This window comes from Pseudorca crassidens, chromosome 21 (assembly GCF_039906515.1).
Source record: "Pseudorca crassidens isolate mPseCra1 chromosome 21, mPseCra1.hap1, whole genome shotgun sequence".
In the NCBI taxonomy this organism is placed as follows: domain Eukaryota; kingdom Metazoa; phylum Chordata; class Mammalia; order Artiodactyla; family Delphinidae; genus Pseudorca; species Pseudorca crassidens.
Window position 1 is genome coordinate 12,416,622 of NC_090316.1, and position 12,651 is coordinate 12,429,272.

A 12,651-nucleotide genomic window follows, 5' to 3' on the forward strand; every position below is an offset into this window, starting at 1 on the left:
AGGCCAGACACTATCAAACTCTTAGAGGAAAACATAGGCAGAACACTCTTTGACATAAATCGCAGCAAGATCCTTTATGACCCAACTCCTAGAGAAATGGAAATAAAAACAAAAATAAACAAATGGGACCTAATGAAATTTAAAAGCTTTGCACAGCAAAGGGAACCATAAACAAGACGAAAAGACAACCCTCAGAATGGGAGAAAATATTTGCAAATGAAGCAACTGACAAAGGATTAAACTCCAAAATTTACAAGCAGCTCCTGCAGCTCAATATCAAAAAAATGAACAACCCAATCCAAAAATGGGCAGAAGACCTAAATAGACATTTCTCCCAAGAAGATATACAGATTGCCAACAAACACATGAAAGGATGCTCAACATCACTAATCATTAGAGAAATGCAAATCAAAACTACAATGCACTATCACCTCCCACGGGTCAGAATGGTCATCATCAAAAAATCTACAAGCAATAAATGCTGGAGAGGGTGTGGAGAAAAGGAAACCCTCTTGCACTGTTGGTGGGAATGTAAATTGATACAGCCACTATGGAGAACAGTATGGAGGTTGCTTAAAAAACTAAAAATAGAACTACCATACGACCCAGCAATCCCACTACTGGGCATATACCCTGAGAAAACCATAATTCAAAAAGAGTCATGTACCACAATGTTCATTGCAGCTCTATTTACAATAGCCAGGACATGGAAGCAACCTAAGTGTCCATCGACAGATGATTTGATAAAGAAGATGTGGCACATATATACAATGGAATTTTACTCAGCCATAAAAAGAAACGAAATAGAGTTATTTGTAGTGAGGTGGATGGACCTAGAGTCTGTCATACAGAGTGAAGTAAATCAGAAAGAGAAAAACAAATACCATATGCTAACACATATATATGGAATCTAAAAAAAAAAAAAGGTCATGAAGAACCTAGGGGCAAGACGGGAATAAAGACGCAGATTTACTAGAGAATGGACTTGAGGATAAGGGGAGAGGGAAGGGTAAGCTGGGACAAAGTGAGAGAGTGGCATGGACATATATACACTACCAAACATAAAATAGATAGCTAGTGGGAAGCAGCCGCATAGCACAGGGAGATCAGCTCAGTGCTTTGTGACCGCCTAGAGGGGTGAGATAGGGAGGGTGGGAGGGAAGGAGATGCAAGAGGGAAGAGATATGGGGACATATGTATATGTATAACTGATTCATTTTGTTATAAAGCAGAAACTAACACGCCATTGTAAAGCAATTATACTCCAATAAAGATGTTAAAAAATTAAAAAAAAAATCGGAGCCTGCCATCTACGCGTCTTTGACATAAACAGGCTCAGCTGCTTATAGATGATGGATGCAGTTACCACAATCTTTAGCAGAGATGCTTGCCTCTTCATTAAATTTTGTTTGAAAAAAGGAGGAATACATATTTATCCTTTGGGCTCTAGCGTTCATAAAGTGTTCGCCTGTCCTCCTGTCTTAGACCCTTGAGGGGCAAGCATGTTCTCAATTCAAACCTTAACCTTGGCTTTGACCCTTCACCTCTCCATCCCAGGCCCAAGTGACTCTTCTTGAACAGCTGGACTATTTTTTAATACCTCTTTGATACGCAAGAGCTATTCCTATAGTAACAGTTACTATCACCTGGAGGAATCTGCCTGCATCCACACCAGAACAGCTGTGATGACCTGTCAACTTTCCCAGGGGTCACTTTAACTTTGTTTTGGTTGCGACATGGGATCAGAGTCTGGGAGTCCTCACTGGGGTCCAGGCTGCTATCCAGCCCAGATACATTTGTACTTGGAAAGCCAGTCACACACGTATGGCTGAGTGGGATTTGGTTGTTCTGTTTTGTTTTGTGTTTTTCATTTTTTTCCCTCAGATGCTTTTGTTCCATCCCTTAAAGCCACAGACTAGGCTGGGATGCATTTCTCAGGCTCTTCCTAAAATATAATAAGGTGAGTTATCAGATGTGTAAATTGAAAATCCATAAAATTCTGTTTTTAAACTTGAAGGTTATTAGGGTCCCTTTTCAACCAAACTGGGACTGTTTCCTAGGGGAAAAGATGTTTAAGATGAGACCAGAGGAGGAATAGGTTTCATCTGAGTGAAGGATAGTGGGGGAGGGAACACAGTACAGAGGAGAGAAGACAGCACACTGGAGAAATGGCAAGGAGCTCTGCAGAGCTGGCGTCTGACGGTGGGGCAGGATTTGTGAGCAAGACTCTAGAGGAGACGGCAGGGACCAGCCCTTGAGGGCTGGATTATCCACTTGAAGGATTCAGAATTGTATTCTGAAGGCAATGGCAAACAATGGAAGTATTTACAGTTAGAGAGAGCACGACTATTTTTATATTTTAAAAATATCACTCTTGCTGCAGAGTGGACTATGGACCAGAGAGGGGACATTTGAAGGTGGGTGGGAGGTTATAATAGCACAGGGACAAACAATGGATGTAGCTTGAACAAAAGTATAAAAATTGCAGGGCAGAAAAGTGGATAGATATTTTAGTAGACTTTATTTTTTATCTTATTTATTTATCATTTTTAATAGACTTTGTTTCTTAGAGCAGTTTTAAGTTTACAGAAAAATTATGCAGAGGTCCACATACTAACCCCTCCCCCTGTGCCTGCACACAGTTTCTCCTACTACTAGCATCTTGCCATGAGTGTGGTACGTTTGTTAAAACTGATACACCATTACTGACAAATGATTATTCCCTAAGGTTCATAGTTCCCATTAGGGCTTACTCTTTGTCTGGTACAGGTCTATAGGTTTTGACAAATGCATAATGTCATCTATTTACCATTACACTATCCTACAGAATAGTTTCACTGCCCTAAAAATTCGCTGTGCTTCACCTAGTTATCCCTTGCTCCCTGCCTGAAATCCCTGGCAACCAATGATCTTTGCACTGTCCTACAGTTTCGACTTTCCAGAATGTAATATAGTTGGCATCATACATTACATACTACATTACGTTACATACATTTTTTTCGAGCTGCTTCTTTCACTTAGCAAGGTTCCCTCATGTCTTTTTGTGGCTTGATCACTCTTTTTTTTTTTACATCACTGAGTAATATTCCATTGTATGGATGTACCACTGTTTGTTTATACATTCACCTATTGAAGGACATCTTGGTTGCTTTTAATTTTGGGCAATTATGATCAAAGCTACTATAAACATTCATGTGCAAGTTTTGTGTGACTATATTTTCAACTCACTTGGATAAACACCTAGGAGCAGAATTGCCAGGTCATATGGTAAGCCTGTGTTTAGACTTCTAAGAATCTAGGAAACGTTTTTCCAAAGTGGCTGTACCATTTTGCTTTTCCACCAGTAATGAATGAGAGTTCCAGTTGCTCCAAATCCTTGCCAGCATTTGGTGTTATCAGTGTTTTGGATTTTAGCCATATTACTAGGTGTGTAGTGGCATCTCATCGTATCAATTTGCAATTCTCTAATGACGTATGGTGTTGAACATCTTTTCATATGCTTATTTGCCATCTGTATATCTTCTTTGGTGAGGTATCTTTTCAGATGTTTTGCTCAGTTTTAAATTGGGTGTTTTCTTACTGTTGAGTTTTTAAAGTTCTTTTTATTTTAGATTCTAGTACTTCATTAGATATATGTTTTACAAAAATTTTCTCCCAGACTGTGGATTATACTTTCATTCTCTTAACAGTGCCTTTTGCAGAGCACATTTTAATTTTAAAGAAGTCCAGCTTATCAAGTTTTTCCTTAATAGATCATGTTTTTGCTGTATCTAAAAACTCATCCCCAAACCCAAAGTCATCTAGATTTTCTTCTTTGTTGTCTTGCAGAAGGTGCATAGTTTTGTGTTTTACATTCAGGTCTAGGATCCACTTTTAGTTAATATTGATATTTTTGTGAAAGATGTAAGATCTTGTTTAGATTCATTTTCTTGCATGTGGATGTCCAGTTGTTCCAGCACTGGACAGCACTATTTGTTGTACCAGCACTATTTGTTCAAAGAACAATCCTTTCTTCATTGAATTGCATTTGCTTTTTTGGTCAAAGATCAGTTGACTGTATTTGTGTGGGCCTATATCTGTGCTCTCTATTCTGTTTCACAGATCTTTTTACCTGTTCTTTCACCAATATCATACTGTCTTGATTATTGTAGCTTTATAGTAAGTTAGGTAATGTCATCCTCTGATTTTGTTCTTCTCCTTCAATATTGTGTTGGCTACTCTGGGTCTATTACCTTCCCATGCAAACTTTAGAGTCAATTTTTTAATCTCCACAAAATAATTCATTGGAATTTTGATTGAAATTTCATTAAATCTGTAGATCAGGCTGAGAGGAACTGACATCTTAATAATATTGAGTTTTCCTGTCCATGAACATGGAATATCTCTTCATTCACTTAGATCTTCTGTGAATCCTTGATCAAAATTTTATAGTTATCTTCATATAGAATTATATATATTTTGTTAGATTTATGCCTAAATGTTTTACTTTTTGAGGGTGCTAATGTAAATGGTGTTGTGTTTTTAATTTCAAATTCCAGTTGTTCATTACTGTTATATAGGAAAGCAATTCACTTTTGTATGTTAACCATTAAGTAGATGTTACCTATAGTGTTTTTATAAATTTTTCCTATCAAGTTGAGAAAATTCTCCTCTATTCATAGTTTGCTGAAAGTTTTTTTATCATGAATGAGTTAGATTTTATCAAATGAGATAGAGAATTTTTTCTGTATCTATTGATACCATCATATGATTTTTCTTCTTTAGCCTGATTGATGGATTACATTAGTTGATTTTTGAATGTGTACCTGGGATAAATCTTACTTGGTCATGGTGTATGATCTTTTAACACAGTTTTGTATTCAATTGCTAATACTTACTTGAGGATTTTTGCATCCATGTTAATGAGAGATATTGGTCTGTAATTTTCTTTTTCTGTAACTTCTTTGTCTGGTTTTGCTATTAGAACAATGTCAGCCTCATAAAATTGATTAGGAAGTATTCTCTCTGCTTCCATTTTCTGGAACATGTTGCCAAGATTTGGTATTAATTTCTCCTTTAAGTGTTTGGTAAAATTCAACAGTGAGACCATCTGGGCCTGGTGTGTTCTGCTTTGGGAGATTATTAATTATTGATTCAATTTCTCTAATAGATATAGGCCTATTGATTGAGTGTATCTATTTCTCCTTATGTGAGTTCTGGTACACTGTGCCTTTCAAGAGCTTGGCCTATTTCATCTAGGTTATCAAATTTGTGGGAATAGAGTTGTGTATAATACTTTATTATTCTTTTTTCCCTTTTATTATCCTTTTAATGTCCATGGAATCAGTATTCTTTCATTTGTGATAATAATAATTTGTGTCTTCTATTTTTTATTCTTAGTTAGCCTAGCTAGAGGTTCAGCAATTTTATTGATCTTTTCAAGAAAAGCTTTTGGTTTTACTGATGTCCTCTATTAATTTCCTATTTTCAATTTTATTGATTTTTGCTCCATTTTTATTCTCCTTTAATTCTGTTTAATTTGAATTTAATTTGCTTTCTTTTTCTAGTTTCCCAAAGTAGAAACTTAGATTACTAAGTGTAGATCTGTCTTCTTTTCTGATATATGCTTTAATTTCCTTCTAAGTACAGCTTTTGCTACGTTCCACAAGCTTTGATGTTTTACTTTGATTTTCAATTAATTCAAAATATTTTAAAGTTTCTCTTGAAACTTTTTCTTTGACCCATGTGTTATTTAAAATTGTGTTGTTTAATTTCCAAATATTTGGGGATTTTCCAGCCACTTTTCTGTTACTGATTTCTAAATTAATCCCAATATGGTCTGAGAACATAATTTGTATGATTTCTACTCTTTCAAAATTGTTAAGGCATATTTTGTGGCCAGGAACGTGGCCTACTTTGGTGGACGTTCCATGTGACCCTGAGAAATGTGTATTCTACTGTTGTTAGATGAAGTATTCTAAAAATGTCAATTAGATTCAGTTGATTGATGTGCTGTTCAGTTCAACTGTATACTTACTGATTTTCTGTCTGTGGGATCTTGTAATTACTGACAGAAAAAAGATAGGTTTTAAAAAATACATGTCATTTGGATTTTAGCCATGCTAATAAGTGTGTAGCGATATCTCATTGTTGTTTTTATTTATTGTTTCATCTCAAAACAATCTCAAAGTTTCAGAAAATTTCCAAATACAGTACAAAGATTTTTTTCCTCTCCTGAACTACTTGAGTATAAGTTACTTATCTAATGTTCCACCATCTTTGTACACTTTAGGGTGTATTTCCTACAAGCAAGGACATTTTCCAACATTAACCCAATACAACCATATACGTCAGCCTCTCAGGCCGTCTCAGTCAACAGTGCTAAGGGATATACATATACATATACCTGTAGGTGTATACATTACATCTATATTTATTTATTTATATACCTCTATATATCTCTATCTCTATTTATGTCTATCTATATATCTATATTAAAAATCTTAAATTCATACCTGAACCTCCAATTCCTAGTCCAACACAACAGGGTTCAATCTAGTTTTCTCCCTTTCCATTCTAGCACTCCCTGCTGTTCTCATCCCACCCTGGCTCTGATACCCTGGGCCACTGCAGCTCCCTGTCACCCCACATTGATGTTGATGCCTGCCTTCCTTGGTCCCACCTAATGGTTTTGGTACTGAATATTCAGGAAAAGAAGGGGAGGGAAGAACAGGGAGAGATGTAGAGAAAGGAATGAACAGATTTGGCAGAGACTTAGGAGATAGAATAAATAGGACTTGATGACTAATAAGATGTGGAGGTGGAGGAGAAGCAGGAGTCACAGGTGATGCTCAGGGATGATTCAGGTAGAGAACAGAAACAGGCTTGGGGAATGTGTGGGAGTGGGATGGACATAGTGGAAATGCAGCTTGAGAGAGAAATCTGGCTTCCAGTATCGATTTGGTGTTCATCAGATTATATATAATATTTAACGACATGGAGGGAATTCCCTACAGTTCCCTGTAGTCCAGTGGTTAGCATTCAGCCCTTTCACTGCCATGGTCCGGGTTCAATCCCTGGTTGGGGAACTAAGACCCTGCAGCACGGCCAAAACTCAAACAAACAAACCAAAAAAAAAAAAGGGCATGGAAGCAGATGGTACTTCCCCAGGAACATATATGTCAATTAAAAGAGAAGAAATCCTAGAGAAGAAGTCTGTAGAGCACTCTAAGAAGTGGGCAGAGGATAAGAGTGAGCTATGACAGAGAAGAAGCAGCTTGCAGAGTGTCAGAGAAGGCTAGGGAAGGAGGTCGGCTGAGGCAGATGTTGTCAACAATTCAAGTAAGATGAGGACAGAAACATGCCTCCTGGGTTCAGCCATGGAGTGAGTTAGTGACTACCACTGTCAGTCAAGTAGGTGGGAGTGGTGATGGTAGGGACAGTTGACTGAAAAGGGAATGCCAGTTGAGAAAGTGTAGAAAGTAAGTAGCAACTGTCTCAGGAAATTTGTGAATCAGCAAAGAAAAATAAAAAGTCTAAGTGGGTGGGGGGACAGACAGTCAATATTGATGAGAGGATTATGCAAGTTAAAATACTGTTGGAAGGTATTGACGACACAGGGATGAGGGGAAGTAAATGCTGTAGGTCTCTGATGAGGCTAAAGGTCAGTCACTGTCGTACTTGAGGGAGAGCAAACATCACCTAGAAAACTTAAAAATTGCACAGTTCTTTGATGCTGAATCTAGAGGTTCTGATTTTGAAGGTTTGGACTGAGACTTCTGTACCTTATCAAGCCTTCCGTGTCTAGGTGATAACGATACTGGTATTTCACAGATGATACTTTGAGAAACAAGAGAAGAAAAAAGGATGGAAAGCACCATGGTAGGATTCTCTGGGGACGGAAAAAGAGATGTTTCATCCATTATAACAGGAGCAGGTGTCGGTACGTGTGTTGTCTGGAGATAGAAAGTTTAGTGGTTCTTGTCTGGTGTGTTCTGTTTTCTCTATGAATGAAATAGGGGGTGCATTTTCCCTTGGGAATGAGGGGTCAGGAAGTTCGAAGAGAGTGGCAAAGATTGGAAATACATAGCATGGAGAATGGGAAATTGTGTATGAGTAAAATAAAGAGGGATTTCTGAGAAGTTTGAGAACCGAGATGAGGTTTATAAATTATGAATTTATAGTGGCAATTGTCTGCAGTTGTTTTTCACTTATCTCTGAGTCCAGTATCCCAGTGTGAGCACTGAGAAAATGGTCAGCTGGATTGATCTAGGGTTTGTGTTTTGTCAGGTATGAAAGATAGAAAGATAATGCAGAAAGGAATTGTGTTTAGTCCCAACAAAATTGTTGAGATGATGAAATCCAAAATGAACAAGAGAAGTTAAAGACAGGACTCTAATGAGGCAAAGGGAGATGGGGCAAGGAGCAGAGGTCTCAGAGGAGCCCCGCATGGACGGCCAGAGCTTTGTGGTCACTGGGGGGAATTCCTGATGGAAAGATTTCCATTTCTGTTGTTCCGGGCGAAGCTAAACTGTGTAGGTTGTGGTCATGGGAGTGGAATAATAATGTAGAGTGGAGACAAAGGTCACTGGAGATGAAAGAGGTCAAGGAAGGTAGACGCCAAGGCCTTTCTTTGGTGAGATGTCTCCAACAGCTTTACCTTTCTAGCACACTAGAAATAGGACGGGCCAAATTACGCATGTATTATTTTTGTCTGAATGTGCATTTAAATCAATGCATCACTTCGGTAAAGAAAGAACCTATCCAGAGTGAGCTCTAATGACAGAGTGTCTTTGTTACTTCAAGGAGCTCAGAGGCTCAGAAATCAGATCACTTACCTTACTCTGCTTAAGGGAAAAGCAGCTTAGATAAAGGTACTAATTAAATCAGTATCCCTCTTTTCCTTATTGTGAGTAACTTAAAAATGGCCCTATAACTGTGCTTTTATAAGTATGGTCGTCAGAGCCCCTGCATTAAAATCACATGGGGGTGATAGTTCAAAATGCATACTCCTGGGGTCAACACTAGACCTATTAATACAGTTGACTAGCGTGGGGAGCTGAGTTGGGTGGAGCTGGAATCTGTATTTTAACTAGATCTTCAAAAGACTCTTATGCACACACTATACGTAGACATACACACGCGTGTACTGAGTACACGTGCTTCCTGTGTGCGAGGAGCATGTAAGTCTGTTGTTGATGCCCGGGATTCATGTCCAGACCCACATTCTCTGAAGTGCGCCCTCTCTGTGCTTCACTGGAACACATTTTCATTCTAGCAACTCTAGCTCCCTTTCTTACATAAATGCTAATACAGAGAATAGAGACAGCAATAAAGTGCCTCCCTGCTTATTACTCTAAGGGATACAGAATATTCTCCAGGGGATTTTAAGCAAATATTTTTTTACAGATTTTACCTGTGGGTGAATTACCGAGCTTGACTCCGTGTTACCTACCCCCAGTGAGGGCACAATCTTTGAACTCTTAAAAACTAAATATCACATTCACTGATTTTTTTAATGAAGCCGTATGTTAGTCCAGGGTGAACTGGTGAAGAAGAATTTCAGGTTTCCAAATGTCAAAGAAAGGACAACACCACAGCCTGCTTTAAGAAGAAACCAAATGTTCTAATTAACATTTTTATCTTTGACATTTCCTGACTGCCTTTATATGTCCCTGGGGCTATTTTTGTAGTTTAACTTTTAAAAATAAAAATCCCATATTCACTCTTACCCCATTTTTATAGGCAGTTAACCTCACATAGTTCATCGGCTCTGTTGATTCACATTGCTAATGCCACTTAAGGTAATCAGGAAGCTTACAACATTTTGGTCTGTTTAGTTTAATGCAGCAATCGTCTGAGATAAAAGTACCAGTTATTCTGTTCCAATAACAAACTCAATAAATTTTTTTCTCGGGGTTAATGTGTTCTCTTATTTCAGTTTTCCTTCACGCTTTGTCTTCATTTCCAAAAAGCATCACATTTACTCCTATGCTTCGTTTCCTATTCAGCATTTGGATACAGCCATTGACATCTATCAGGTTCTCAATAACTTATTTGAAAGTTCTCCAGCTCCCCTTGCCCCTGGCATTTTTAAAAGGATTCATAAAAAACCTGAAAAGATGGAATTATAGCAAGTTTACATTCTGCAGCTGGTTTGCACATCATAGAGCAAGTTGTGTTGTGACATGAAAAGAAAAAGAAGGTGGAAGGAATAAAATGGTCATTTATTAAGCAATACTTTATGCCAGAATATGTGCTAAATGTGCTGTATCTTCTTTCATTTAATCCTCACCAAAATTTTGGCAGTTGGGATTATGATAACTACTTTTACAGATTAAGAAATAAGTAAGGCTCCAAGAGGTAAAGTAATTCACTCAAGTTCTCCTTTTTCATCAAGTTTCCCCCAAACCATTTACATTTTCAATATCTTTATCTTTCCCAGATCCTTTTCCTTATTATATAACATGTTAACAATCTCAGAACCTAAAAAACCAAATCTTCCTTTGACTGTAACTCTGTAGCATTTGTTTTCTTCACAGCCAACATCTGGAGGGAGCTGTCTGTGTTCTTTGTTTTTGCTCCTTCACATCTTAACGGGAAACAATCTGGCTTCAACTTCAACCTTCTAATAATTAAGCACGGGCCTTAGCACAAAAGAATCATCCACTCTGGTCCTCACCTGGCCTGCAACATTCAGTGCTACGTTTGACTCACTAGCAGGGTTGTTAACCAGATGAAAAGAGTTAATTCAAGAAATTCAGAAGTGTTCATGGCACATAGGAAATGGCATTGTTTGTATTATATATGTATTATATATTATATATGTATATTATATATATGTATATTATATATATATATATATATATATTTTTTTTTTTTTTTCCCTCCTGCATGTTATGCTGTTTTAGCATCTTAAAAATATCCCTTTCTGGCTGGGGAGAGACTGCTCCTCCCAGGGCTAACCAATTCCTAGAGGCAAGCTAGGGCTCAGCTGGGAGCATGGCCTTGATATGCAAACTAAGCAATCAGGAGCCTGGCTTCCTCTATCTGGCCCCTGCACCCCAGGAGGTGATATTCCTTTGCCTTAATTATCCTAAGGCCAGGTATCAGGCAACTAGAGACCATCCCTATAGCCCAAAGCTCGCTGAAATTATTCAAACCAGCCAGCCCTAAACTGTTTACTTGCCCTGCTTTGTCTCTCCTGCAGAAACCCCAATAAAGGCCACGGTCTAAGTGCTCCCCTGCTTCCTGTCTTCTGCCTCCTGACTCCCCTGGTGTTTTTCCACGTGGCACTGGGTGCTGTGCTATGTCTTCTCTTTCTAGGACCTGTGAGTATAATACATTTGTTTTCCTGAATCACTCCTTTGTCTCTGCTTGTGGCCCCCAATGACTGACCATCTCATAAAAAAAGCCAACAGAAACCCTCATTGTTAGCTGTTGTTGATGTGTGGCAGCGGTTGGTACTCCTAGGCTTCTATTAACATAGTGATCGGGGTCTCCATCCACCTTACAAATTGTACATTTTTAGTTTCTTTCACTAGTTTCTGTTTTCCTTACTGCCCTTAGACTCAGTCAAGAGGGGTCCTTGCTCCAGGTTTCACATTAAAAAAAATCGGTAATATTGAGATGTAATACAGGTACAATAACTGTCATTGATTATTGTTTTTTAACTATAATAAGATTAGGTAGTCATTCATTTTTTGTTAAAAAGAATCCGTTGGCATAAGGAGGAACAATATCTGTAACGCTCTAGATCTCAAGTGGCAGTATCACCAGTGTTCATTTTATTTATATCTCAATATGTATTAACTATATTATCGTTATTTGTTCTTTTGTATGCTTCAGATATCACACGCTACGAATGTAGTTAACTATTTAAGTTTTGACAGATATATAGAGTCCTATAACTTCCACCATAATCATAAACATTTCCCTTACCCCAAAATGCCTCCTGCCTCTTAGAATCAATCTTCTCCCCCTATTCTTGGTCTTTGGCAACAGTTAATCTTTCTGTCATTATAATTTTGTCTTCTCTAAAATTGTGTATAAATGGAAACTACAGTATTTAGTCTTTGGTATCTGGATTCTTCCACATAGCATCGCAGTTCTGAGATTCAGGCATGTTGTTCCATAGCAGTAATTTGTTCTTTTTTATAGCTGAGAAGTATATGATTATTATGCAAACACCAGGCAATGGACATTTGTGTTGTTTCTAGTTTTGAGCTGTTAGGAATAAAACTGCTATAAACATTTGAATACAAGTCCTTGTGTGGACATACGTCTTAGTTTCTATGGGGTTTACCTGGGGATAAGGGAGGGGAGGGATGAATTGGGAGACTGGGATTGACATATACACACTACTATATATAAAATAGATAACCAATAAGAACTTACTGTATAGCACAGGGCACTCTACTCAGTACTCTGTAACAACCTATATGGGAAAAGAATCTAAAAAAATAGAGTATAACTGATTCACTTTGCTGTACACCTGACATTACACAACATTGTACAATAAATCAACTATATTCCAGTAAAAATGAAAAATAATTTTCTATGGAGTAAATATCTCAAAGTGGGATATTTGGATCTTATGGTAAGTAGATGTTTAAGTTTATAAGAAAATGCCAAACCGTTTTCCAAAGTGGTTACACCCTTTTCCATTCCTGA

At 37.8% G+C, this 12,651-nt stretch overlaps 1 protein-coding gene across 6 annotated transcripts in view; it reads left to right on the forward strand.

The window, feature by feature from the left end:
- Positions 1–12,651, forward strand: part of FUT10 (fucosyltransferase 10) — a 238,557-nt gene that overhangs the window by 169,752 nt on the left and 56,154 nt on the right. For 5 of the 6 annotated variants that reach the window (XR_010939501.1, XR_010939502.1, XR_010939504.1 and 2 more), the window contains exon 7: positions 11,189–11,309. The exons of the other annotated variant lie outside the window; for it this stretch is intronic. The gene's annotated coding sequence lies outside the window, so the exon portion shown is untranslated. The remainder of the gene's footprint in view (positions 1–11,188; positions 11,310–12,651) is intronic. 6 annotated transcript variants of the gene reach the window in all.